This window comes from Homarus americanus, unplaced genomic scaffold (genome assembly GCF_018991925.1).
Source record: "Homarus americanus isolate GMGI-L3 unplaced genomic scaffold, GMGI_Hamer_2.0 scaffold25827, whole genome shotgun sequence".
In the NCBI taxonomy this organism is placed as follows: domain Eukaryota; kingdom Metazoa; phylum Arthropoda; class Malacostraca; order Decapoda; family Nephropidae; genus Homarus; species Homarus americanus.
In genome coordinates, this window is record NW_024738300.1 from 11,481,693 (window position 1) to 11,508,467 (window position 26,775).

General features: G+C 44.1%; 1 protein-coding gene across 19 annotated transcripts in view; it reads right to left on the reverse strand.

Moving 5' to 3' along the window:
* The window catches only part of LOC121873864 (mitogen-activated protein kinase kinase kinase 7-interacting protein 3 homolog), a 112,469-nt gene that overhangs the window by 69,979 nt on the left and 15,715 nt on the right, over nt 1-26,775 (reverse strand). For 13 of the 19 annotated variants that reach the window (XR_006090316.1, XR_006090315.1, XM_042377692.1 and 10 more), the window contains exons 2-3: nt 11,175-11,294; nt 4,674-4,924 (exon numbers count right to left, since the gene is read on the reverse strand). The exons of 3 other annotated variants lie outside the window; for them this stretch is intronic. The gene's annotated coding sequence lies outside the window, so the exon portion shown is untranslated. Of the gene's footprint in view, nt 1-4,673; nt 4,925-9,450; nt 9,533-11,174; nt 11,295-26,775 lie in introns of those variants that run through there. 3 more of the 19 variants (XM_042377674.1, XM_042377678.1, XM_042377680.1) reach the window with 3 other exon arrangements.

The window sequence follows — 26,775 nt, forward strand, 5'->3', positions numbered from 1 at the left end:
CCGATTGTACCTAAAACCCGGAGTTGAAGGCTAATTGGACTCAGACCCAAGCCTTATAAGTGGAGATCCTATTAAGTGTGGCATAATTACGTTAGGATCCCATCGACACTAGAAACCCATCAGGATCTATTAGGACTGGGGTCTGTTCGGATAAGGACCCAGTTGGATGAGGATAATTTGTAAAAGGACCTATATAGGATCGGGGCCCACCAGGACCATAATTCATGAGGACTGGGCCCCATCAGGACAAAAATTCATTACGCCTGGGGCCAATTAGAACAACAATCCAATCAGCACTAGAACCCATTCGATCTGGGCCCCAATTTTAATGTTCAGATTAGGTTGGGGCCCATTTAGACGTTGGGCCCCGTACTTCATTACTGTCTGTCTCAAGGGTCTGGTGTGTGTGCTTCCATTACAGCTAGGCACATCACCTCCACACCTTACCTACCTACCTCCTTACGCTGAGAGATGCTGCCGTTAATGACTTCCTTCCCTACCTCCTTCCATCTCTACCTCCTTCCTTCCTTACCTACCTCCTTCCCTCCCTACTTCTATCCCCATTGGTGTTTAAAAATCCTTCCTATTCTCCCTATTTTCATTCACCAAGAAGCTAAAAATTCCCCCTATCTCCCTACATCCCTTTTAATCCCTCCCTTAATCTCCCTTCTCCCTTATCTCCCTTAGTGTTGTTTTAGTGTACCTGGTAAGAATGTATCTCAACGTGAGGCACACACACACACACACCTACCCAGCCGAGACCTATCCTACGTTCCTGAGAGCTTAATGAGCTGAAGGTTAGGTTAGGTTAGGTTAGGTTAGGTTAGGTTAGGTTAGGTTAGATTAGGCTAGGTTAGATTAGGTTAGGTTAGGTTAGGTTCCAAATACATACACATCATCTCATTGTCTCTCACAAGATTTAGATTCGAGCCCAAACACTAAATGGAATGGGGGAGAGAAGGAGGCAAGGATGGAATGTGAGAGAGGAAGGCTGGAGTAGGAGAGAAGAGAAGCAAAAGTTGGGTCGGAAGGAAGGAAGAGGAGGTTGAGATGGAATGAGGGAGATGAGGAGGTAAAGAGTGAGTGAGTGAGTGAGTGAGTGAGTGAGTGAGGAGGAGGAGGGGGAGAGGGAGGGAGGTGGAGCGGACACTTGGCTGGGTAGGTGGTATGCGGTGGGCGATTGGCAAGGGAGATGGTAAGCGTGGGTGGCTGGCACACAGGTCGCCGCCAGGTGCTGCTAGTGGGCAGGTGCAGGTGCTGCTAGTAGGCAGGTGATGCTGTTAGCGGGCAGGTGCTGCTAGTAGTGGGCAGATGCTGTTGGTAGTGGGTAGGTGTTGCTGGTGCTAATGGAGTTTTTGTTAATAGTAGGCTAGTGCTGACGCCCAGTTGGTAAGTGTTGCCTCTGCTAGTGGGCTGGCGATATTGTTGCTAGTGGCCAGGTGTCTGATCGTAGGTCGAAGCTAGACTCTAAGTATATTGCTACTACTGCTAGGACACACGATGACACTGAAGGCAGAGATGGACAGACGGAGGAGGCAGAGGCGTGTGGCCTACACCAGGTGCCACCAACAGTATAGGGAGGGTGAGAGGCGGAGGTGAGGTGTGCCAGGTGGGAGGGGCACTGCGCCTCTACTAAACAAACTCACTGGTTATGTTTCAGTCCACAAGCCATAAAATACGTTAACCACATACACAATTAACCTAATGGCAATCACAGTAGTTAACATACACTCCATTGTGAACTTATGGAATTAGTTGTTATTAGTAGAAGAAAAAATGACATAAATAAAAATTAGAAAAGGTTTAAAATTATGGAAATCCAAAACACGAAAACATACAAGAACTTCGTATGTGTTGATATATTGAGGGAGCACCGTACAGCAAGTGGCTCATTCATACTATACACCCTCAAGATATAAACACTTACTAAACCACATAAACATTCTCCCTTTCCTAGTGGATAATAACATGAACCAGCAAGAGACATGACGGGGAAAAAAAAAACATAATAATCATCTCATATCAACGCCACATAAAAGATAAACACCTGGAGGACATTAGACCACCGAGACTTAACTAATTACAGAGACAAATAAAACGTACAGGTAAGAGACACGTGGAGGACGACATGTGTGATGTTTACACTCAGACACGACCATTTATAGTCACCCAAGGACACAACACCTTCAAAAAGTGCTCTCTCAGGGGCGACGGTGAGGGTGCCAACCAACTCTTACATCCCTTGCATCATGTTCTCTCTCCACACACACACACACACACACACACACACACTTATAAAACCCGATTCATACCCGGTACCTTCCACCCGCGTATAAATTTGTCACTGATAACCGGTGTCTTGACCAGTTACAGACACCCGGTACTGTTATCCGGCTAAAGTTAATCGTTAGTACCGGATGAATGGTAAAGATCTTAACCCCTATAGTCCCTTGAGTGTCATTCTTAAGTACCTCTCATTAACTACCATCACCTCGGAATACGTAATTTCAGAAGCTCCTAAAATAAACAAGATTTTTGTTTTCGTTTCATAATAAATAAATAAAAATATGTCACTATAAAACACCCACACTCACTATAAAACACCCACACTCACTATAAAACACCCACACTCACTATAAAACACCCACACTCACTATAAAACACCCACACTCACTATAAAACACCCACACTCACTATAAAACACCCACAAGAAACAAAAACACAGGTTAAACCGCTTAGTAAAACAACAATTTAATCGGTACAACTATCCCACAAAATATATAAGAATGTTGGAAGGAAGATCAGGAGATAAGATGCTGAGGAACCATATTAACACACACACACACACACACACACACACACACACACACACACACACACACACCGCCACCCAAAATGTTTCCCTAGATAATTCTGGTTTATCAGTTTACTTTATGACTTCCCTTCTGCCCTCGTGACATAAGAGTTGGCCTCCGTGCAGAAAGATTGTCATCCTAAATAGATCACAATCTTAAGAGTAATATAATTAAACTGTTTGGTCTTCTCGACGAATATTTTACATAGATGGCATTAAATTTGTGTCCAGTTGTGTGCGCTAAGATATAAACAACTTCCTTAACAGTCGACTTATAATAAGGCGACAGTAACTCTCAAGAGGACATATAAAAAAAATATTTAAATAGTGGCGAAAAGACTTCACCACCGTGTTAGTGGCGAGAAGACTCCAGCGCTGTGTTTACTTAGGGGGATTAATTGTCCTTTAGAAGAAGTGTTTAAGGAAGTGTTGTTGAAATATTGTGTGTAGAAGATCAGCGTAGGTGAGACACGGTGGCCAGGTGAGACATGGTGGCCAGGTGTGCACTAACAAGCCCAAGGTCACAATGGCTTGACACACATTTGTCAAGGCTCCCAGGCAAAGATTTCGTTCCCGCACAATTTGAGTTTTGTCTGTTTTACGCGGCTGATCCACAGTGCCTGGCAAGATGTTCAAATGGTTCAAAAAGGTGGATATAACTTGTAAATAATGATGATTGTGCTTGACGAAAGAGAGACAGACAGAGAAAGAGATAAAGAGACAGAAAGAGATAATGAAATAGAGATAAAAAGAAGAGACAGGGCGATAGAGACACAGAGATAAGAGAAAGAGAAAATGAGCCCAAAAATTAAAAAAAAAAAAAAATACAAACTATCTTATCCATAAACGTTCCCTAACACAACACAAAAACTAAAAAGGATAATTTTTCCAAAGAGTGTGTACAGGTATCTAACTTCTGACTCTTAATTGCTGTGTATGTAATTCAGGTGGTACTCTTCAAGGTTATGTTGGTATTTTAATCTGAGGTGAAGAAAATACACAGACAGACAGACAGACAGACACACACACACACACACACACACGTCAGCTAGAGAAGGTACAGAAAAGGGCCTGCAGAATCATGCTCGGCGCAGACTACTCCGGTTACAACAATGCTCTCTCCACCCTGGAAATCCCATCCCTCAGTGACCTCCACCACCAAGCACTAGCAAGGTTTGGCAGTGGACTACTGCACCTTCCTCGTCATCGCCACCTCCTGCCACCGGCAGTCCCCCGCCCACCTCGTGCAGTCTGCCACTACAACAAAATTCAGCCCATAAGAGCCCGCACCGATAGATATAATAGCACCATCCCATCTATTGTTAAAATAATAAACAACTCCTGATTTATGTACTGTACAGCCCTGTAAATGTATTCAAAGCATATCATTTTGTCTAAATCACATGTAAGTTCGTATATTTTCAGCCACCGGCTGCAACTCTATTAATAAACCGTTTATTATTATTTTTATTATTATTATTATTATTATTATTATTATAATACACTAAAACAACTGACATGTCGGCCATTTTCTCATTATTCCTTCAACATTTATCAAGAAAAAGATTATTCTGACTTAAGTTATATTCTAAAGCACATTTCTCTCCTTTTCTTCCTTCAAAGTCGCTGTAGTTTATCGCGTTTATCTAATAATTTATACATTATAAGCCACCTGCCCCTTGATGTCTAGTCTCCTTAAAATCCTCTCTTGGTTTTCACCATCTCAAAATTTAGTAAAGACCCAAGTATGTCCCTTCTCTCTCCCCTCAACAAACCCAGACTAACACAGTAACACTCATTGGGTCTCATGCGTACTTACCTTCAACAGTGTTAGGTGGAGAATATTTTCCGGGTTTCTGGCATCAACACAGTGCAGGCAGGGTAATGGAGCGTCGACACTTTCTTATGACGTGCGACTCTGAGTGTTTCCGTGCGTCACAATGTTTGGCGCCACACTAAACACACAGGCGCAGGACGAGGTATTCACACTATAAAATTTTTACTAAATTTCACTGTTTAATTTAACATATTTTTTTTTCTATTGTCAAATTAGTTTTCTTATCTTAAAAACTGAAAAAATTAACTGTTTTATTATATTTCTTCCTACGATAAACTCTATTTTTTTCTGGTTATAAAAATATCACCATGAACACATCAGCACTGTTTATCCACTCTTTCTATGCCGTCAAGTTAACTGTTCAACACTTAGTTCTCGCGTGATGAGGTGAGGTTAAGTACACAATTTTCAAACTACTTTCACACTATTATCATTACCAAGAAAAACAAAAATAGATATATAATTATTTTGACAATGGTGTTACCCGAATTGGTACGTGTGGGATGTCTTGTGGCTGTTGTGAGGTGTTGAACCATCCGTGATATTTTCCACAACAAGCCAAGCCAAGCCAAGTTCCCGGTACGGTTTCTTACTGACTGCCTACTTACATCATCCTCTCGTATGTGTAAGTCAAGTCAAGAAAGACGGATATTGAGCTGACTAACGCATTTCGTAATCCTGTGACAAAAGAACAAGACTAAAAAATACCATCCAGTTCATTGCAATTAAACTTTTCTATTATTTATCTCTTCCTCTCACGGCGCAAAACACACACACACACACACACACACACACACACACACACACACACACACACACACACACAGGTAAAAATTAAATGTAAAAATATAAATAACGACAAGATCTAAACAACAATATCAACACATAATTGTTCATACCTTCAACTTGCAATGTGTGTCTGTGTGTGTGTGTGTATGTATGTGTATGTGTGTGTGTGTGTGTGTGTGTGTGTCGCAGTACAACACAGAAGGAGTCTCAGGTATTCACGGTATATATAACTGACGATGTTTCTAACACCTAAACTATATTCATTTATTTCTTTAAGTTTTGTCCTCAGTTTCCTTCCCGCAGTTTGTTACGTTTTATAATCCGTAAATAAACACCCTGGAGGAGACAGTCAATGGTAATATCAACTGTTTCAAACACTGACCCTGATCTAGTAATGGTTCTATTCCCGCCCGTGACCCTGACCTAGTAATGGTTCTATTCCCGCCCGTGACCCTGACCTAGTAATGGTTCTATTCCCGCCCGTGACCCTGACCTCGTAATGGTTCTATTCCCGCCCGTGACCCTGACCCAGTAATGGCTCTATTCCCGCCCGTGATCCTGACCTAGTAAAGGTTCTATTCCCGCCCGTGACCCTGACCTAGTAATGGTTCTATTCCTGCCCGTGACCCTGACCCAGTCTTGGTTCTATTCCCGGCGTCGTCATAGGGTCAGAATCTAATGTGATTTATCATGGCTCTTGCTTTACGTCGCTAAGATACGATCAGCGCTTAAGAGGAATTAATGTTCGAATAAAAACACGAGAGAGAGAGAGAGAGGCCCCCCCTCACATCCCCTTAACTCACCCACAGACCCCGGAACACGGTAGCCTCCCTCCCTCTCTCTCCCTCAGTACACTCTCCTTCTCCCCTCCTCTCCCCCCTTACCACCCCCTTCCTTACTCACGCCCACAATACAATCCTTCCACCGCCCTAGCTCACTCCTCCTCCTCCCTTATTAACCTCCACCCACTCATTCCTCCTCCACCCACTCACTCATTCCTCCTCTTTCCTTATTACCCTCCACCCACTCATTCCTCCTCCACCCACTTACTGATTCCTCCTCCTACCTCATTCCTCCTCCACCCACTCACTCATTCCTCCTCCACCCACTCCCTTCCCTTGACACACTTACCTAAAGTGTCTTCAAACCGTGAGTGTGTTAACAAGTGAAAATTTAGTACCATATTTACCGAAGCTGATCAAAATACCTCTATAGGAACGGTGTAAAAATAAATCATCTGTCGTTAATTTATGAGAAAAAAATTAATGATATTATCATAGAGGGTTAAAAGTATCAAGTATTGTTTACATTATATAAGGAATATATTAGGATTAATACTCAACTTAAATTTCACCTAATGATTAAACACCCTAACGCTAACCTAACCAAACCTAACGCTAACCTAACTAAACCTAACGCTAACCAAACCAAACGCTAACCTAACGCTAACCTAATCAAACCTAACGCTAACCTACCGCTAACCTAACCAAACCTAACGCTAACCAAACCTAGCGCTAACCTAACCAAACCCTTCCCCCCAGGTAGTGTTTGTGTGTTTTGTTCATCAGGTGATTATAAGCTTGGAGAGGGAGGGAGGGAGGGAGGGAGGGAGGGAGAGCTTATTTTCATATGATTCTTGCACAAGTAGGAATCGTTCATTATTTTTACTTACTATCAATAACGAGAAACATGAAACAGATAACGTACACTTCACACTGACACAAGACGGCAATAAGTAATGTGACTTTAGACCTTCGGTATAAGTGAAATAGAGGTGGTATTAACTGAATTCGTCTTTACATCTGCCTCACTCCACAAATACCCTTATCAACACACTCCTGATAAGCTACACTCGACAGTACCGCCATATCGCACTCACCATCGGCGGAGGGGGGAAGGGGGTATGGGAAGGGGGTATGGGAAGGGGGTATGGGAAGGGGGTATGGGAAAGGGATATGGTAGATAGTATGGGAAGGGGGTATGGGAAGGGGGTATGGGAAGGGGGTATGGGAAAGGGATATGGTAGATAGCAGCTAAGTGTTTCCTGTTAGTATTACATCTTCCTCAGCCTCTACCTACCAGCATCTGTTTATATCCCGGACTATCACTCCCCATCAGTGATATTCCTTCAACAATTCCAAACAACTTTTTTTTTTCTCACTGGATTGATTTTTGACGATAAAACTTGCCTGATTTCTCCTTTCGTTATATAAGAAGTATATACAATACACTTTCCACCATACAACGGAACATACACTACCACACACTTAGCTATAGTTCTACATTCACGGATACATACACAAACTAACACAGATGTAGAAGTTAATTGAAATGCATAAACACACACAAGACGGAGGTGACAGCGCTCCATAAAGAACACAGTGGGAGTCAAAGTCATGAGTTGGAAATCGAATGTAAACAACAGCATGAGCTATCGGGACCTTATCTACGAAAACATTACGACACATCAAATTAAACCAATAAATTTAAACCGGGGCTAACATTAATAAACCAACATTAAAACATATCGATATAGGAGAAATTTTTTTCCGATTCCTAAAGAATGATTCAAGGTGGTAGACAATTGAGGTGTTGTCTACGTGACGGGGGTAAGCAAACGAAAATGGTGCCTACAGTTCATACCCACAGTGAATTGATATACCAAGCTTGGTGAATCAATATGGAGGTAGGTAGGTAGGTAGGTAGGTAGGTGTGTGTGTGTGTGTGTGTGTGTGTGTGTGTGTGTGTGTGTGTGTGTGTGTGTGTGTGTGTGTGTTCCTGCACCCACTAATTCACCCGCTCAAAGAAAAGGAAGAGGAGTAACCTAACCAGACCTAACCTAACCTAACCAAACCTGCCCTAACCTAACCTACAGTGAACGTAAATCACCTCAGGAGTTGTAGTGTTTTGGTCGTAAAATTAATGAAATAAAAACTAAATAACATATCACATAACTTATAACTAAAATAGATGGTGGTGATGGTGGTGGTGAAAGATATTATGGAGGTGGTGATGGTGGTGATGGTGGTGATGGTGGTGAAAGATATTATGGAGGTGGTGGTGGTGATGGTGCGAATCGTGGATGAGGTGGAGGTGATGGTGGTGGCAGCAGTAGGTCGATGGTAGTGATGGTGGTGGTAGCGAGAGCTTGGATGGGTACGACAGTTTTAGTTTCTACGAGGAAGTGCGGTAGAAGCAGCAGCAGCAGCGGGGTGCGGCCTTGCAAACGTTAATTCCTTGTCTGGCACACTGACTACCCTGTGGTCCTCTGTGGCCTTACCCCACTTAACCTGACCTAACCTGACCTGATCTAACCTAACCTGACCTCAAAATTCGATGTCTCACACTGGTCATGTCTACAAAATCACTGATCAACACTACACTCACCATCTGAGCCACACAAGACCATGTACACACAGAACGAGCCACACAGACACAGGATATTACCATCAGTTGATCCAGAACACAATATCAAGCACTGTACTTCACTATATCCCATCAAGTACAGGGACAGCAGTTTCATCTTCCCCATACACGATAAGTTAAGTCTTTATTTTCACTACAATCATGAGGCATTTCCTAGAGCCTGACGCCACGCTGCAGGAACTCACTGTTAGTTCACTGTTAGCTCACTGTTACCTCACTGTCAGTATTATTATCCAAGTTGCTAAATTTTTGTTTTCTTTTGTTTTCCTGTGTGATGTATTGTCGGAGGTGGGAGGAAAATTGGTTCACTCTCACTGTTGTTTTAAGTGAGGTGGGGCAGCTAGGCCAAGTGTGTTATCTAGGTTCAAGTTCACATCACCCACAATATGAGGTTTGATGGTGATACCGACACACACACACACATATGTACATCTTGAACGTTCGCGCCCACACCCACAGCTATAGGTACCACTACACTGTGAGGGTCTACGTTCACGCCCACAGCTAGAGGATGGGTGGATGAGGTCGACACACATATATACACCTTGGGAGGTTGACGCCCACACATACACGGCAGGGAGGGAGGCACGGCAGCCACCTCTATCTCTGGCCCCACTGGCCTCACTGAGACCTGGCACTCGTCGACATCACCACCTGGCACCCGCTGGCACCCCCGCCCCCCCACCCGCACACACACACGTACACACCGCCTACAGCCACATACACACACACCTACACACACTGCTTTAACCTCCTCTGCCCCCCTCCCCCCTCCCCCCCCTTCCCTCCCCCACCTCCCCTTCTCTCTCAACACTTTGTTATAATCTATTTTTTTCCCTCGCAACTGCTGCAGGTCAAATGGGTCCTGGTCCTAACTTTACTATTGGAGGTGGGTTCTATTAGGAATCGGGCCTATTAGGACTGGGGTCTATTAGGAATGAACCCTAAGCCATTGTAATTGGGTCCCATTAGAATTGAAAACTAATAGATCTGAGGTCCATTAATTCCTGAACCCAACTGCCCAATCACCATCTCAACTAGCAAGAAGAATTTACACCCAATATACAGTAAAACCTCCATATAACGAACTTCCATCGCAAAGCAATCCGTTAGATAGAAGGTTTCATAATACCTAACGGACAATCGATATAACGGAACCTTCATCTCTTATATAGTTCATTAGATGGGACGTTTCACATCTAACGGACCTCTCGATATAACGGACTTTCCTCTCAATATAAATCCGTTAAATCAAGGTTTCATTGTACTTCTTCCCCAGAGCTAAGCTATCGTCAACTCCAGGGTCTTAAACATGCAAGAACAATCCGCAACATAATGGTGACAGTAACGAGTTAATATGTTGGCAGGTAAGGACAGGTGAGACACACGTTAAATCACCTCAAGCAAATTGCATACACACACACCTGAAGGTAATTCGAACCCAGGTCTTCAAGGTTCAGACGGGGGATAAACCACTTAACTGACTGAGGCTGCTTCGATGTAGCTACCTGACTGATTTACACTGAAGCCAACCAAGAATATTACTAAAACTTACACTGATCATTATCTTTTACACTGACATGACTATTAACACTGACATGGTCTTTTACAATGACATGACCTTAAGTGGATTCCTTCACTTAGTACAAGGCTAAAAGTGACATAGTTTATGTAGACTAATTCTATTCGTTAAGTGAAGCAAAGTGAACGTACATCTAATTCAAGTTAAGACTCGGATTAATTCTGAACTTATTCTTAAACACTATTTTCAGCCACGAGAAGTATTTGAAGAGAATCTGGACCCAGGACACACACACACACAGATCATATACAGTGAGACCTCTGTTTAACGGACTACATGGTGAGGAAAATCCGTTATATCCTCACCTTCGTCGGCGTCTCTCGGGACCCCACCAACCCGTGTCTTCCCGCCCACAAGTGAACTATTTCCTCTGTTGAAGACTTCTGGGAAAAGTTTAAAACCGCCCAAATTGTCTCATAAAAATTGGGCCCTTAACTAGTCATGAACAGTTAAGGTGCAGACTGGTGGATACAAAAGTTCTCTCAGTGAGGTGTTGAATCAGTTAGTTGTCCAGTTAATCAGTCAACCAGCTAGTCATTCAGTCAGTCACTTAGCTAATCGGTAGTCCAATCAGTCAATTAATCAACCTGTCAGCCGTCCGGTCAATCAACCAGTCAATCTTTCATTCAACCAGTCAAGTCAGTCATTCAACCAGTCAGTCAGTCAACCAGAACTATTGTACTCACGGGGCAACTTCCACAGAGGACAATCAACTCATGCGGCTAATTTGGAGCGCAGGTGTCAACGGCAGGTGTCAACGGCAGGTGTCAACAGCAGTTGTCAACATGTCCAGGTATCATCAACACCTACCAAGAGGAGAGATGTTTACAGTCATCAGCACCACTACACAGTTCCCCTACCACACCATCACTACACTGTTCCCCGTCCACCTACCACACCATCACTACACTGTTCCCCATCCACCTACCACACCATCACTACACTGTCCACCTACCACACCATCACTACACTGTTCCCCTACCACACCATCACTACACTGTCCACCTACCACACCATCACTACACTGTCCCCGTCCACCTACCACACCATCACCTACCACTGTCCCGTCCACCTACCACACCATCACTACACTGTTCCCCGTCCACCTACCACACCATCACTACACTGTCCACCTACCACACCATCACTACACTGTTCCCCTGCCACACCATCACTACACTGTCCACCTACCACACCACCACTACACTGTCCCCCTACCACACCATCACTACACTGTCCACCTACCACACCATCACTACACTGTCCCCGTCCACCTACCACACCATCACTACACTGTTCCCCTACCACACCTACCACACCATCACTACACTGTCCCCCTGCACCCTTCAGGATAACACCACCACCAGGTAAACGTTCTTTCACTAACAATTAATTAAGGATTTTGTTTATCAATAAGGAAACAAAATATTGGGATTATAAACATAGAAATTATCCTTTTATAATGTATGTATACATGGTCTTAAGGTTCTGAGGTGCTGAAAAAGACCACTTAACCTAATCCAAACTAGCCTAATCCAGTCTAACATAATCCAACTTAACCTAATCCAACTTAACATAATCAAAACTAACCTAATCCAACCTAACCTAACACAAACTAACCTAATCGAGGCCAATTAGGTCAGGAGTCCTTTTAAGTCAGGGATCCATTAGAATTGAGACCCACTAATAAGGGCATTGGAACCTATTAGGGCAGGCAAAACACTCGACCACTTTCACACCTCCCACTGAAAAGTTATAGGCAGGTAAGAGGAAGGTGAGGGGGGAGGTACAATCATTCACAGTTAGTTGAGAGAGAGAGAGAGAGAGAGACTACCCTAGACGCAAACCAATGAACCTTTAGAACAAGAGGCGAGTGTTGTATCCACTCATCCACCGCACGCCCCTTGGGACCTGTTAACACACTAGGGTAAAAATGCGTAAAAAAAAATACGTAAGTTAAATAAAGCAGAATACCAGGAGCTACAAGGTCGAGTTAAACGCTTGGTACATCAACTTGGCGAGTCTAGTCTCTCTCGGTTCTTAGGCCAGAGAGAGAGAGAGAGAGACCCGTTAACACCCATCAGAGTATAAAGCACTTACCGGCGCCACACACACACACACACACGATCGCGCACGCACGCACGCACACACACACGCACCCCTAACTATCAGCGTCCGGGTTGTTGATTCGTTATCTGGGCAACAGCAAGTCCTCTTCTCGTCGTGTTAATTCTATAGTGTAATAACTCTATGGACGACAGGTATTGAAATAGATAAATATTGAAACAGTTTATCTACAGAAGCATAGTTGAGGAGGGGTGGAGATGATAGGAGTAGAGGTGGGGGGGTGGAGGTGGGGGGATGGAGGTAAGGGGGTGGAGGAAAGGGGGTGGATACGGGAGGGTAGGCAGGTGATTGAGGGGTGGAAGGGAATGGATATCGGGAAAGTAGGAAGGTGGTGGTGTGGTGGATATCTACAGGAGGGGGGAGGGGGTGGTATAAATATTTGCCACATAGCAGCCTTGTAGAGGTGTGAGAGAGTCAGTTAACGGAAGGTCAGTGTGTGGCAGGCAGCGTAGACTCACACCTGCGCCCTCCACATCATGCATTACCTGGCATGTTTATTTACTCCCGACGGTTATGGCATCAACTCTTCATGGTCTGTCCTAACCCACCACCGCCCTTCACCCACAACCCATCCCCACTACAACCCTACCCCATAACCTCACCCACAACACCCCCACTACAACCCTACCCCATAATCTCACCCCTACAACCCGACCCCCACAACACCCAACTAATCCAGCTGTCTTACCACCACTACCACACCTTGAACCAGCTGTCCCACTACCACCACTCGTGAACCAGCTGTCCCACCACCACCACTCTTCAACCAGCTGTCCCACCCCCACCACCACTCTTCAACCAGCTGTCCCACTACCACCACTCTTGAACCAGCTGTCCCACCACCACTCTTGAACCAATACAGAATTAAACCAACAAAACTCTACGGTGAATTCCACATCAAATCGAATCCAAATAAAAGACAACACATCAACATCTTAAACCACACACACACACACACACACCTACATTAATCTGTATGTTCACTGTATGTTCCTTTACCTTTCTCTAATGAAGGCTTTTGTTAAACCACCAATGTATGTAATAAGTCATTTATGCCCAATGTATATTTTCAGCCTTCGGGCTGCAGAACTTTTTCAATAAACCGTTAATTATTATTATTATTATTATTATTACACACACACACACACACACACACACACACACACACACACACACACACACACACACACACACACACAATATCTCCGTCAGTGGGTATGTAAGTGCTTCAGTAACAATGGCACCTGAGTCGATTAATTCACTCTAGTCTATACAGATCACAGTAGGTAGTCCTGATAGGTCATAGTAGTCCCATCAGAGAAATCAATTGTTTTCCGAGTGTGAGTCAGACAATCAGGTTTGAGGGAAAAATTTCACTGTGTAACGTTCTGTAAGTGGTTGGTTACAGCTGGGTATCTTGGACAATGTTATTAATATTCTTCAGTTGTCGATTATTAGCGAGTTGATTGTGTGGCTTTGTATTGTAAATCATAAGAACCAATGAGTTTTAGCTTTCATCTCATTAACACACACACACACACACACACACACACACACACACACACACACACATATAATAAAATATGTACAGTATATACCAAACACCTCTCTCTCTCTCTCTCTCTCTGCTTGCTAAAAGTGGTGGTGGTGGCAGCGACCGTACGAGACCTTGAAGCACAACAATGTACGGGAAGCCTCCATCATCACTACCACCCTCCCTCCCTCCCTCTCCCTCCCAACCTCTCTCTCTCTCTCTCTCTTTCTCTCCCTGTCTCATTCTCCCAGCCTCACTCTCCCAACCTCTCACTCCCAGCTCCCTCTCTCTCCCAGCCTCTCCCTCTCAACCTCTCTCTCTCTTTCTCTCCCTGTGTCATTCTCCCTGTCTCACTCTCCCAACCTCTCACTCCCAGCCTCACTCTCCCAACCTCTCACTCCCAGCTCCCTCTCCCTACCTCAACTCTCACAAGGTCCAGCCAGGAAGGAGGCGAAACTCAAGCATTACTGTACAACTTCAGTCAATCTTCATGAAGCACAATAAACAGAGACTCAATATGGTGAGTGATAGGTACTGAGTGGGTGACTGTGTGACCTACATGTGTGGGAGGCGGAGACACTTCCTGCGTACATTAACTTCCTGGTGAGTGAGTGAGTGAACAGAAACACTTGCCACGAGGGTATAAATAAAACTGTGGCAATCAACTCAACGAAATTACCTAGGAAGAAGAAGACACTGCCAACATACATAACTATACGGGTCCGTGAGATGTGGTGGTGGTGGTGGTGGTGGTGGTGGTGGTGGTGGTGGTGGTGGTGGTGGTGGTGGTGTGGTGGTGGTGGTGGTGGTAGTGGTGGTGGCATTGTGGTGGTGGTGGTAGTGGTGGTGGTAGTGGTGGTGGTAGTGATTGTGGTGGTGGTGGTAGTGGTGGTAGTGATTGTGGTGGTAGTGGTGGTGGTAGGGATTGTGTGGTGGTGGTGGTAGGGATAGTGGTGGTGGTGGTGATGATGGTGGTGGTGGTGGTGGTGGTGGTGGTGGTGATTGTGGTGGTGGTGGTGGTGGTGGTAGTGATAGTGGTGGTGGTAGTGATTGTGGTGGTGGTGGTAGTGATAGTGGTGGTGGTAGTGGTGGTGTGGGAAGTTTGTGGTCAGTATGAGGGGCGACTGTCTGTCACTCAAGAGGCGCCACACAACCTCTGCCACATACTTGTACCACATGTACCCCTCCTCCCAGACACACTCACCTGTAGAAAGAGCAATGCTCATATAATTCCCGAGATAAACAACAGATAATGCCAAAAAATATTACTACGTTGTAAATAACGGTTTAAAGCATCAAACATCGAAAGAACATTACAGAGTTAATAAATATAAGAGAGAAAGCGAGACAATAAAGTTTAATATCATGTAGTAATCAATAATTAACCTTGTGCCTTGTAGACGAAGCGCGTGCGTGTGTGTGTGTGTAGACGTTACCAGTGGTGCCAACAGGTGAAAGTTATGTGAGAATGTTAAGTGACGCGTACCGCTTCCCTCTCAGTTACCGAATACTGCCAAGCTCTATCACTCATGGACATCCTGAACCCAACTTACCAAAACCAGTTAATTTAGTTTTTTTGGGGTGTAGATAATATATTCATAACTCATACAAAAATATACACCAGAAAAATCAGATTTCATTATCCAGAAAGATGGCGTAGTTATCTCAGCAACAAGTTGGGTAGTAAGTTCATGACCTAACCAAGTACATCGACAACAACACGAGTTACACCACAACACTTGTTATATTTTACCAAGTGATTCTCTCAAATTATCTAACATTTTGAACACAGTGAATTAAAGTTCCCCGTTTGTTCGTGGTTTGTCCAGTGACCAACACATTTTTATTTACACGTGAATTTGACGTCAGGTCGCATAAAGTAAATATCCTGGTATAGTTCGTTCACTTCACCTTCTACAGTGACGCCGGGGTAAACTACTACCAGGGCTTGGCCGGATGTGAGCTAACTTACATGTGGAACACACCCTGGGGTTATCACACATTACACCACGCTACTTCCTCGCCAGTACAACTTTCCTTCATTATACATAGGAGGTAAATTTTGCCTCCGTCTAGTGAATCCTTTGCTGCTGTCACGTCATATGGATGATTTTCTGCACGTAGGGATTTTATTTTTTTCAAGGGAAGGTTAATACAATCAATGACTAATTCTTGGTTATCTTTGTTCTTTAATCCTGCGAGTCTGTCAAGTTTTACATCCAGTCACTCTACATACAGCACAGTTTAAGCTACCGTATATTAAATTTCACACTGTCACCTATTTACAACAAAGGAACAGATTACATACCTCTAAACGTGAGGAGAGTGGCCGCCGCTTCTGTACACAGTGAGGATCAATCTCACAGTGACCACGATTGTCGACGCCAATGAGGGAATTCACCGAAATCCGGGTATTTTCCCCAACCCTTTCACTCCTCACGTTACCCCACCAACACACAAAAATGTGACTAGCCAAATAAGCCTTAAGTTTAATAGGCCTAAATTTAACCCATTAGAACAGAGGCCCAGTTTTAATAGGCCCAAGTCCCGTAACATTCAAAACTTATGTAACTATTTGGAGTGTGGCCCAGGTTAGGTAAGGCCCATAAACCTTCAACCCAACTAGTTAAAGATATATTCACACACTTCCTTCTACCAAAACACTACGAACACACACATTGGCATCATTTTTATAGATAGTAGTCCTTTTATTATTATTATTATCATTATTATTGTTAGTATAGTTTAACATCAGTACCGACATCACTCTTTCATCATAACACGAACTGTCAAGGGAATAAGGAGTCGGTCAATACAAAAAAGCAAAATCTTTAAGTCCACATGATGTAGTTCTACCTCCATTACCAGGTGCACTGAAATTAGTCGTCCTTAAGGCAACTACTGTATCTCATTCTTGAATATACTAAGAGCGGTTACCAATGGTTCTATACAGTAATTCGTAACCATTAATATTTTTTTCTATAAGGACACAAACTATCCAGCATTAAACTGTGGGTAAGGCTCGAGGGTAAATGTGACCACTACAGTAAATCCTGTAAGGTAGACATCACAGCCTGGCCATAGTACTGAGCTCTGATGTCCCCGCTCCCTGGTTTACCGAGGGAATGTACTCAGGCGACGGAGCTGTGATCACCAATAGTGTATGGCCGACACTCTCAACTCACTGATCCTCTCTTAGTGATTAGTTTACGTCCCAGCATTGCTCCTCCTCCTCCTCTTGCTGTACTTGTTGCTGTTCCTTGATCTACGTGTTGCTGCTCCTTGCTGTATTTGTTGCTGATCGAACAACAACTTCAGAGACAACAAACTATTTTACCAGCAAGTCGTCTTAGAGAACTTCAATATAAATTACCTTGATACACGACCACAAAGTATGGAAATTGACACAACTGAGTACTGAAGAATTAAACACACACACACTGCTCTCTCTCCAACAAGATCACAACACACAAGCGAGAGTGAACTATATTGTACTGGGTAAAAGTCACTTGAAACTAAACTTGCCACTGCTGCCCCCAACAACTTAACTGGAACACTTATCACACACTCAAGACCAACAGGTGAAATTTAATCACATCATAGAAAGCTCTGTGACAAACACGATGAGGCGAACGAATGTAAAAATGTTATCCAATTACAGATACAAAAGGTTAATAACGCTTTGTTTTTTTTTCTCTATTTTCAATCACTTCATTCGTTATTGCAGTGATTGACGGAGTTATTACATTAAAGCTTGGGATTAAACTGAAAGGAAATATTCGACCACCATTACCTTCAAGTAAGTTATTAGAATTTAAATGTATTGGAAGCGTTTACTTTGAGTGCTGAGAGCGCCGTATCACTCACCTAACCTATGAGCTTCCTAAGAGTACTGAGCGGACAGCATCACCTCACTGGAGAGTTTTGGCCACGACGCCTCAGAGAGACATCCTTAGGTAAAGAAACACGAAGAACGTTTCCCAACACACAAGTCTGATAAGCAAGTTTTTACGAGGACCCAAGGCTACAATATTTACTTGTGGTTTCTGATACAGTTAATGGTAAAAATAGAGAGATTGGTTTATATATAATTTCTACCTCTAGCAATAGGAGTGGACGCAAAAGCTAGTCCGTTTAATCATGTGAACAGCACTACTAACTTAATCGAACAATTATGGCGATGAAAACTAATCCCCTCAAAATGTCTGGTATCATTTAGGCCAGGGGTTCTCAACCAGGGGGAAATTTCCCCCCTCAGGTTTTCAGGGGGGGGGGGGCTGATACTAATATGGAAAAAATAAAGGATTTTCAGTATTATATGCATATTATTTGGAATGCACTTTTTGAGGCAGACAATCTTGGAAAGGAGGGGGGAATGACATTCTGACATATGGTGAAAGGGGTGCATGGAGCAAGGAAGGTTGAGAACCACTGATCTAGGCAAAACAAAAAATAAATAAAAATAAAAGGAATAAAAAATTAACAAAACAATACATTCCAAACTGAAGTAAAAAACAACAAAAAGATCAACAAACACTAGATCCAAACATTGGCACTACTTAAAACTCCCTGAACGCGGTGTACCTTTGATCCAAACATTAACTTACACTCTACATCAAAGCCCCATCACCAAACATTAAAAAAAGAGACCCCATGTTATAATCTGCTTCAATAACTGATTAAAATCCATGTATTCACCTTACTTAAAGACAGCAACAGTTAACAAGAAAACCTTTAACATATCCTTTCACTGGAGGGTTAACACACCACACACCGGTAAGTCACTCATCTTGAGGTACTACACAAACTGAATTCTTGCCAGGCGATATATCAGTTTTTTCCCCCTTCAGCACCTCGGTAAATAAGTTCTTGTACGAGTATACACAAATGTTACAAAAGGACTAGGGCTTCAACGTTCTGATTTATTCTCTTCTTGAAGCAGAGGAGAATGAAGCTTTCTCCTTAATATAATATACGGCAGTAAATTAAGATGCCATATTAAAGTGATAAACATATGTACCCCAAGAATGTAAATAACCTTGATGATACTTTTTATTATATGTTTACGCGGGTTATATAATTATTCACACACACACACACATACACACAAGTTCTACATTATATTAGTTCACAATTATATTCAAAATACACTGAAAAACATAATCCAAATGTCTTTACAATGATACGCAGCTCAATAAATATATAAACGAGACGATAGCATTAAAACATTGGATATTAACTAACCTAACCAAACCTGACCTACCCTAACCTAATCTAACCAACAACACAACGTTCCTATATCGTAAAGCTAATCACTCTATATCACATACATAAACTGAACTACTTAATACTGTCAAAGTCACCCCAATAACTACCGTACTTGTGTGTTGGCACCGACTACAGTAAACATAATGTATAACCCAACTATAAAATAAGTTTATATCTTAACCCAAAGTCAAGATGCGATATATTTCTCAACACACTCAATTGACTGTAGATTCATCGTGTGTGTGTGTGTGTGTGTGTGTGTGTGTGTGTGTGTGTGTGTGTGTGTGTGTGTGTGTGTGTGTGTGTGTGCGTGTGTGTGCGTGTGTCAGGTGAGAGTAGTAGATATGGGACACTATTGAGGACAGGTATAACAGATCTTTAGTGTATGTATGTTACCCCGAGTGCTCTCTCTCTCTCTCTCTCTCTCTCTCTCTCTCTCTACATAAAGCAGTGAGGTGTCTCCTGAAGCATGTGGCGACGAAGGCCTTAAATACTCAAACGCTGAGGTATGCAGAAGGAGGAGGAACATCAAGGACACATATTATGAACGATGGCGACGCCCCCCTCGTGCCAACCACCGCCGCAAGAAGATCTACTGACGACACGCCCCACATTCACATATCATTCACCCCAGCCGAGCCCCCTTAATATTTTCCTCTCACATTATGAACTTTCTTTCACATTCTCACGCACTCACTCACACACACACTCTCTCTCCCCGACAACTTATAGTCCATTTTACTCATCATTATTAACTAGTTGATAGCCTGCTGTCATCGCCAAGCTGGTGGGTAGACAGTGCGCTCTCTGGGAAAACAATTGAGCATATTTCACCTGGTGGTATATAGCGTTCAGCAGCTGACGATTAACGACCTACCTTGACGTTACCTTGAGATCGTCGGATGGTACCTTGACGTTACCTTGAGATCGTCGGATGGTACCTTGACGTTACCTTGAGGTCAACTGGTAAATAGTCATCGCGGTTGAATTCTTAGGTTTAATTATAAAAGTTTCCCAAATGCCATTAGCGGTAACAATAGGCTCAGAGTCCATTGTTATTGAAGTTTTTTTTTAAAGAACTTTGGCAATTATGATTTTATACATATCGCCTGGTGTATTTTGTAAGGTAAGAATGAATTCACACGCGTCACCTCCATGACAAGATACTATTACTGCTGCTTTATACTGAATCACTCTGTAGTTAAATGAGGAATGTCCCAAGTTTTTTGTTACCCACTTTTCTCCATCTTTATCTTCCTCTATTTCCATCTCCTTCGTGTTGGTATTTTCCTTACATTCTCTTTTTTACGTTCTTCATAGTTTTTCATCTTTCTTTGTTTTTATCACTTCGTCTCTCCCGTACCTCTTCATTCTTCCCTCCCTTCTTACCTCATCCTTTATCCTTCATTCCCTCCCTCCCTTTATCTATCCTTCCCTTCCTTCCCTCTTCCCCTCACTAGACTCAAGTCATACACTCAGGCTCAAGTGTGTTAGCATCAAGGACGAAGTTAATATTGACTTCTACGTGTTTCCTCAGACTCCAGCGTTGGTACATTGTCTGATGGCGTGTCCCCCTGGCGAGCCCCCGTTCACCCAGCCAGCCTCCCTGACGGTGACGGAGGGGGGAGGGGGGGATGGTGGCTGTGACGGGGGGGGGGGTGAGAACAGGTGTGGTATATCAGTACGTATAAGAGGTGAGGAAGGATTGATATAAGTACAACAGGTGTGGGGTAGAGTGTGAGGGCAGGTGTGAGGGGAGACCGTGTAACAGGTGTGAGTGGAAAGGGGCAAGTGGAGGGTTAGGGCAACACGTTTGAGGGGTGGGTGGGTGGGTGGGTGGAGTGGGTGTCAGGCAGGCACGTGCAGATGGTTGGGGGTTGGGGGCAGCACGTGTAGCAGCTGGGGACGCGGTTGGTGGTGGGTGAGTCAGCAGGTGTTGGCAGGGAGGACAAGGTCGTGTTCAGTGTGGGGGAAGTGGAGTAGTGTGGAGGGGGTGGAGTAGTGTGGAGGGGGGTGGAGTAGTGTGAGGGGGTGGAGTAGTGTGGAGGGGGGGTGGAGTGTGTGGAGGGGGGAGTGGTGGAGGGGGTGGTAGTGTGGAGGGGGGTGGAGTAGTGTGGAGGGGGTGAGTGTGGTGTGGAGGGGGGGTGGAGTGGAGGGGGGGTGGAGTAGGTGGATGGAGGTGGTGGAGTGGAGTAGTGTGGAGGGGGTGGAGTGGTGGAGGGGGTGGAGTAGTGTGGAGGGGATGGAGTGTGGAGTAGTGTGGAGGGGGGGTGGAGTAGTGTGGGGGGAAGGTGAAGTAGTCCTGAGACCTAAATTCATTCCGACACACCTACCTATTATGACTGGGGCCCATTAAGAAACAAACTCCTTGGGAATGGGGCCCTTTAGGAGAGGGACCTAATCCTCGTGAGTAGTTTAGTTTGGGGCCCCACTTGAAGTCTTCCGTCAAGTCCACTAAAAAACTCAAGACACTTCAAGGATGACACACCTCAGCCCAGCTTATTTACGAAACGCATGACAAACAGACAGACAGACGTATAAGAAGTTAAACCTATTCTTAATTTAGCCACTTGATCTCATGCTCGTCACCAATCCATATATATACTTACCATAGGTGGCGACTCATTGTGTAGCGGTCAGTGTACTCGCCAGGCAATCGGTCAGGCCCAGGTTTAATCCCCGCGGAGCAAAGCGAAACTATGAGGAAGATTCGTCTCGCCATTTACCACTGTCTACCCCAGCAGTAGTGGCGGACCTGGCTGGGTGCTACTCGATTGGCAAATTGTATTGTGGGTATTAGAGTTAGCCAGTGCGATTTACAAGGCGTCCGGTGTTCCTGGATTAATCTTTAACACCGGGTCATACACCTCGCCAACCCTGAATGTGGTTGTTATGTTGGCAGTGGCTTACACACCCTCAACAAATTCCCCGTCTAGGTGGCCTTCAGGTCGACCGTCCACGAACATGAGTACAACTAACCCGTATTACTGTTACCGGGTACCAAGGTCAGCGAAGGTCCGTCTATGTCGAGAAGCAGACAACAGACAGACGAACACCTGGTCGCTGAATCTCTATGGCTACAGCAGTGGACGAACCCTCATGACCTAAATACAATCCAGTGTTCACGATCGTCACCTTACTTTCCCAGACAGACTGGCACTCCTGCACACACCTCTCGTCCAGTCTGTTTTTATATCAAGTACTGGTCAAATAGTCCTTAGTCCTAGCCTACCCATTAAGACTGAAGCCCATTTAACCTTGGCCCATATTTATAATTAGGTTAGGTTAGGTTACGCATTTAACCTACCTCACAAAGCGCACACACACACGAGAGAGAGGTGTGTGTGTGTTGGGGGGGAGGGGAGAGGCAAAGACGGAAGATAAAGAGAGAGGGCATGATGTCATCCAGTCACTATTATAGATATAGCCATTACTGAGGGGGGGGGGGGAGACAGCCTGCAGGTATGTGGTAGTGGGCTGTGCGCCACACCCACGACTGACACTCTCTCCCACCCTACAATACTTCCTCCCTCGGTCAATGAGATCCTCCCTCGGTCAATGAGATCCTCCCTCGGTCAATGAGATCCAGCATTAACGGTAACCAGGAGAGCTCCCAGCCCAGCCCAAGTTACCTAACCACATCATTATAACTGTGCCTATAATTACTGGGGTTTACTAAGGATAATAGAACTGGGACCCAATATTGATCATAGGTCATTAGAACTGAGGGAACACAAGCCTAATGGTCAATTAGTTTAGGTTGGGACCATTAGGATTGTGGACCATTTCATACATTTTCATCACAAGGACGCAACATTAAATAATAATAATAAATAATGATCTAAACACAAAGAAACAGACAATACACGATACTTTAAGACAACATAATGTATTTTAAAACATTTGTCTTTATTGTTTTTAAGTTACATTAATTCCTATAAGAGAGAGACAGTTATTTATCTCATCTGTCTCATAGTAGGAAAGGTATTCTCTCGACTCAGGTGTTAGAGAGAGACAGTCATTTATCTCATCTGTCTCATAGTAGGAAAGGTATTCTCTCGACTCAGGTGTTAGAGAGAGACATTCATTTATCTCATCTGTCTCATAGTAGGAAAGGTATTCTCTCGACTCAGGTGTTAGAGAGAGACAGTCATTTATCTCATCTGTCTCTATAGTAGGAAAGGTATTCTCTCGACTCAGGTGTTAGAGAGAGACAGTCATTTATCTCATCTGTCTCATAGTAGGAAAGGTATTCTCTCGACTCAGGTGTTAATCTCTAAACACATCAGTAATTATTTCCTCCTCTCCCAGGTGTTGTTTGTTTTGATTGTTTCATGACGTCAGCCAGGTACAGTAAGCCCTGATGCCCGGCTAGTGTATACTGTACCCCCCCCCTCCTTGCTGTATGTAGTGAAGATCCTCAAGTATTATACATGAGAATAGTGTAATTAATCACCATAATAGTTGATATACTGTAATAGCTATTCTAATATTTTGTAACTTGCTTCTGTATGTTCACTGTACTAGCAACAATCACACACTACACCAAAAAAAAAAACCCACAAAATTAAACTAATAAACAAAACATGACCACCGGGTATAATACTGTAAACACGTATGAGAGAAAATGTTAATAAGATAATTAGAGGGAGGGACCATGGATGAAGGCAGGTGGTGGGCTGCAGGGACTCATTTCGTTGTGCCAGAGTATCACATGCCATAGCCCGCCCAGCCCCCACACTGTTTGCCACGCCCACACCTGCTCCTGCATGGCTCGCGTGTCAACAACAAGACTCACCCATATTTCTGGCTGCCAGGAGAAGGGTGGCGGGGAGGAGGGGGCAACGTAACCAGCTGACTGTGACGTCACCATACCAACATACTGAGGAAGTGTCCTGCGTGATGGCCCGCACCGCACCTCCGTCACTGGAGGCCCCGTGTTTCAATCACTCGTTTCACGTCACGTTAAACAATTCATATCGTATAAAGACATCATGGTCAGTATCTCGTGTATCAACACTACACTGGTGTCAGTATATGATATGTGAAGGCGTACACTGTATATGTGGTGTCAGCACTGAGGTCAGTAACCCCAGGGCTGACAAAAGATCACATGTATGCAGGTGTGGAACTCTCGTGATCCCACAAACAACCGGTTAGGTACACCCCCCGGCTAGTGTTGTGGTGCCCACATTCTTTTAAACTGTATACAGGTTAACGATGTCACAGGTGATATAAATTAAAATCTTCAGGTGCTACGCCAGACGGTCTTACAGGCTAGTTCTTTACCACACCGAATAAAACTCTCCATGATAACGTAAGGTAGCTTATCCTCCCCTCCCCTCAGGTAGCGGTAGGGTGACTAATCTTCATGTGAAATAAGCTGGGGTGTCTAATCTTCAGCTAATTCCTTAAATACCATCTTTCCTCAACTGATGTGTGGCAGTCACTCACCCAACAAGTTCCGCTGTTAAAGACGACTGAGTTATGACCACCAGAATGATATTAACCGTGATGACGACGAAGCTGCCCTACCATAACACACTACACCCTCACGTTCTCCCAAAACCGACCAACTAAAAACGACCAACTTTACCCTAACGTTTTTCATCCTGTAACCACAATCACCTGTGTATTTTGTTTGGCCTTAAGAAAAGACGTCCAATAATAAATAAGAGGAGATAAATGAGGAAGCGTGGAGCAAAGTGTGTATACAGTAGACTGACGTGTACAAGATGTGGTAGACGACCTACAGTACACATTATCCCGGCACAATTAATACAACCAGTGACGTAACAATTATACACTGCTGCCTTTATCCTTCCTGTATAACACTAACCATGGTCACTCATAAAGGCCCTCGATTAGGATCAAGTCTTAATTGTTAGATTAAGCTGAGTCCTATTGAAGCCTCCCACAATGAGAGTCTACGTGAGGTAGGTAGGTAGTTCTCACACCTCCAGATAACTAAGATGGTTGACGCATAAACCTTTGTAGATCAGGATTGTTAAAAGGTACTATACCCTCCCCTCACGCCCACCACCTGAAGCTCCTCTCCCATCGCCTCCCCTCCCCTTAACGCCCACGACCTCACACTCCCCTCCCCTCACGCCCACCACCTGAAGCTCCTCTCCCATCGCCTCCCCTCCCCTTAACGCCCACGACCTCACACTCCCCTCCGCCCACCACCTGACCTCCTCTCCCATCCCCCCCCCCCTCCCCCTGCCCGACCTCACCTCCCCTCACGCCCACCACCTCACACCCCCCCGCACGCCCACCACCTCCCACACCCGCACCACCTCCCACACCCCTCCCCGCACCCACCCCTCCCACCACCCCAGCCTATACACTAACAAGTGAATAACAATCCATTTCTTCACTAACTTGTCACAACAAAACATTCAACATGTATCATCAAGTATAAACACGTTCAGGGACCTCCAGTTCAGGGTTCAAAGTGTGTGTGTGTGTGTGTGTGTGTGTGTGTATTACGAGCCCCCCACCCCCAAAAAATAAACATAAAATAAAAGCCAATCCACGATATTGACTTTGGGTGGTAACACACACACACACACACACACACACACACACACACACATCCTGAGCCAAATAAAAACAGATTGATAAACACAAACATCAATCTTCATCATGTATTGTTTCAACATTCACTGAGATCACCGCCACCACTACCTCCTGCTCCTCCCGTCAACATGTTTTTCAACCATTTTAAAAAGCCTGTTGACGCATCCCTTACTACCCCACATAAAAACCCAACACAAGAAAATAAAAACAGATCTCCCTTTAATAGTTACGAAGAATTTATTTATTTGTTTTATAATTAATGGTTTAAATGTTTGTTTGTTCGTCTGTCTTATAAAACCAATAAAAACAAAATTAATTAAACTCTCAGTGGTGATAGTGTTTTTTTTTCTATCTAAAAACCCCCAGAAAAATTGATTACCATTTAGTAGTAGTAAAGAAATTAGTATTTTTCGATGTAATTGGTGGTTTAAATGTTTGCTTACCATGAAAAAAAAACTAACTAACAAAAACACACTTAGCTCTCAGTGGCGATAAACAGTCTATATAGTTAGGGTTTTTTTTTCCTGTTATTGATGGGCTTAATGTATTTGTCGGACAAGTACATTAAGACTAGGAAAAAAAAAACTTACTTACCCCCACTATAGGAGTTAACCCGTGTTTGTACTGGGAAAAGAATGACTTGGTTAATCCCTCGGTAACGCCCCCTGTTCCATCCTATCTTTCCCACCACAACACTACCACACCCAACCGGCACCACACCACTACCACACCCAACCGGCACCACACCACACCAAACCCAACCGGCACCACAACAC